This window comes from Arachis hypogaea, chromosome 15, assembly GCF_003086295.3.
Source record: "Arachis hypogaea cultivar Tifrunner chromosome 15, arahy.Tifrunner.gnm2.J5K5, whole genome shotgun sequence".
NCBI classification, from domain to species: domain Eukaryota; kingdom Viridiplantae; phylum Streptophyta; class Magnoliopsida; order Fabales; family Fabaceae; genus Arachis; species Arachis hypogaea.
The window spans coordinates 111,708,930-111,712,427 of NC_092050.1; the positions used below are offsets into that span (position 1 = coordinate 111,708,930).

Here is a 3,498-nt window from a genome sequence, read left to right on the forward strand (position 1 = left end):
CAAAGATCATGGTGCCTATGGTACAAGGTATTAAGAACTTTCCAGGATCCTGTTTCTTCTAAGGCAATGTCAATTGATCCAGATCACTTAGTTCATTGGTGAACAAGGGAGGTTCATCTTCCCAAGTCTCAATACCAAATAATTTGGCATTCAGCTTCATGATTGCACCAAGGTACTTGGTAACTTGCTCCTTAGTAACATCCTCATTCTCTTCAGAAGAGGAATACTCATCAGAGCTTATGAATGGAATAAGGAGGTTTAATGGAATCTCTAGGGTCTCTAGTTGAGTCTCAGATTCCTTTGGTTCCTCAGAGGGAAACTCCTTATTGATCACTGGATGCCCCAGGAAGTCTTCCTCCTTGGGATTCATGTCCTCCCCTTCCTCTCTAGGTTCGGCTGTCTTGACTATGTCAATGGCCTTGCACTCTTCTTTTGGATTTTCTTCTGTATTGCTTGGGAGAGTACTAGGAGGGATTTCAGGGATCCTTTTACTCAGCTGGCCCACTTGTGCCTCTAAATTTCTAATTGAGGACCTTGTTTCATTCATGAAACTTACAGCGGCCTTAGATAGATCAAAGACTAAGTTTGCTAAATTAGATGTATTTTGTTCAGAGTTCTCTGTTTCTTACTGAGTGGTTGATGGAAAAGGTTTACTATTGTTAAACCTATTTCTTCCACCATTATTAAAGCCTTGTTGAGGCTTTTATTGATCCTTCCATGAGAGATTTGGGTGATTTCTCCATGAGGGATTATAAGTGTTTCCATAGTGTTCACCCATGTAATTCACCTCTGCAATTGCAGGATTCTCAGGATCATAAGCTTCTTCTTCAGAAGATGCCTCTTGAGTACTGTTGGATGCAGCTTGCATTCCATTCAGACTTTGAGAAATCATATTGACTTGCTGAGTCAATATTTTATTCTGAGCCAATATGGCATTCAGAGTATCAATTTCAAGAACTCCCTTCTTCTGAGGCGTCCCATTACTCACAGGATTCCTCTCAGAAGTGTACATGAACTGGTTGTTAGCAACTATGTCAATGAGTTCTTGAGCTTCTGCAGGTGTTTTCTTTAGGTGAATGGATCCACCTGCAGAAGTATCCAATGACATCTTAGCTAATTCAGACAGACCATCATAGGATATATCCAGGATGGTCCATTCTGAAAGCATGTCAGAAGGACACTTTTTGGTTAGTTGCTTGTATCTCTCCCAAGCTTCATAGAGGGATTCACCTTCTTTCTGTCTGAAGGTTTGAACATCCACTCTAAGCTTACTAAGCTTTTGAGGAGGAAAGAACTTGGCTAAGAAAGCCGTGACCAGCTTATCCCAAGAGTTTAGGCTATCTTTGGGTTGAGAGTCCAACCACACTCTAGCTCTGTCTCTTACAGCAAAGGAGAAAAGCATGAGCCCATAGACTTCAGGATCTACTCCATTAGTCTTAACAGTATCACAGATCTGCAAAAATTCAGTTAAGAACTGAAAAGGATCCTCAGATGGAAGTCCATGAAACTTGCAGTTCTGCTGCATCAGAGAAACTAATTGAGGTTTTAGCTCAAAATTGTTTGCTCCAATGGTGGGGATGGAGATGCTTCTTCCATGTAAATTGGAATTAGGTGCAGTAAAGTCACCAAGCATCCTCCTTGTATTATTATTATTTTCGGCTGCCATCTCCTCTTCTTGTTTGAAAATTCCTGACAGGTGCTTGCTGGATTGTTGTAATTTAGCTTCTCTTAGTTTCCTCTTCAGAGTCCTTTCAGGTTCAGGGTCTGCTTCAACAAGAATGTTCTTGTCCTTGCTCCTGCTCATATGAAAAAGAAAGAACAGAAAAATAATAATAATAGGGATCCTTTTTGCCCAGGTATAGAGGTTCCCTTATGTAAGTAGAAGAAGAAAAGAAGAGTAGAAGAAAAGAAGAAGAGACAATCTGAACTCAGAGAGAGAGAGAGAGGGTTCGGATTTTTGGTGAGTGAGGAAGAGATGTTATTAAATAAATAAATAAATAGAAGAAGATGAGAGGGGGAAGTGGATTTTCGAAAATAATTTTTGAAAAAGAGTTCGTGATTTTCGAAAATTAGAAGAAAAAATAAATTAAAATTGAATTTTGAAACAATTAGTTAATTAAAAAGAGTTTTTGAAAAAGAGGGAGATATTTTCGAAAATTAGAGAGAGAGAGAGTTAGTTAGGTAGTTTTGAAAAAGATAAGAAACAAACAAAAAGTTAGTTAGTTAGTTGAAACAAATTTTGAAAATGAATTTTTGAAAAAATAAGAAGATAAGAAGTTAGAAAAGATATTTTGAAATCAAATTTTTGAAAAGGATAAGATAAAAAGATATTTTGAAAAGATATGATTGAAATTAGTTTTGAAAAAGATTTGATTTTTAAAATCACAATTAATGACTTGATTCACAAGAAATCACAAGATATGATTCTAGAACTTAAAGTTTGAATCTTTCTTAACAAGCAAGTAACAAACTTGAAATTTTTGAATCAAAACATTAATCGTTGATGATATTTTCGAAAATTATGAGATAAAGTTAAGAAAAGGATTTTTGAAAAATATTTTTTAAAGTTTTCGAAACTAAATAAGAAAAATGAAAAAGATTTTATTTTTGAAAAAGATTTTGAAAAAGACAAGATTCTTAAATTGAAAATTTGATTTGACTCATAAGAAACAACTAGATTTTAAAAATTTTTGAAAAAGTCAACTCAAATTTTTGAATTTTATGAGAGAAAAGAGGGAAAGATATTTTTTTTATTTTTGAATTTTTATGATGAGAAAGAAAAACATGAAAATGATGCAATGCATGAAAATTTTTTAGATTAAAACAATGAATGCATGCAAGAATGCTATGAATGTCAAGATGAACACCAAGAACACTTTGAAGATTAAGATGAACACCAAGAACTTATTTTTGAAAAATTTTTTATGCAAAGAAAATATGCAAGACACCAAACTTAGAAATCTTTAATGCTTAGACACTAAGAATTCAAGAATACATATGAAAAATACCATACAACACAAAACAATGTAATATGGAGATCAATCAAGAAGGTTTATCAAGAACAACTTGAAGATCATGATGAATGCAATGCATGAATGTAATTTTCGAAAAATGCAAGATGAGTATGCAATTGACACCAAACTTAAAAATTGACTCAAGACTCAAACAAGAAACCCAAAATATTTTTGATTTTTATGATTTTATGATTTTTTTTGGATTTTTCGAAAATTATTTGAAAAAGAAAAATAAGGATTCCAAAATTTTTAATATGAATTCCAGGAATCTTGTATTCTTAGTCTAAAGCTCCAATCTGAGGGTTAGGCATGGCTTACTAGCCAGCCAAGCTTTAGAAGATATTGATACTTTTTATGTATAGAGCAACTAAGTGTGTGAAGATCAACAAGCTCTTGTGATGATAAGTTGAAACCCCAGTCCAAAAGATTAGACATGGCTTACAGCCAGCCAGGATTCAACAAATCATCATGAAACACTAGAATT

General features: G+C 34.1%; 1 non-coding gene across 1 annotated transcript; it reads left to right on the top strand.

Annotated features, from left to right (window-relative positions):
• The first annotated feature begins 1,162 nt into the window (after positions 1-1,162).
• LOC112752344 (small nucleolar RNA R71) lies at positions 1,163-1,270 on the top strand. The gene has a single exon (XR_003176784.1). It is a non-coding gene; the product is annotated as a small nucleolar RNA R71 (small nucleolar RNA).
• Positions 1,271-3,498: the final 2,228 nt, after the last annotated feature.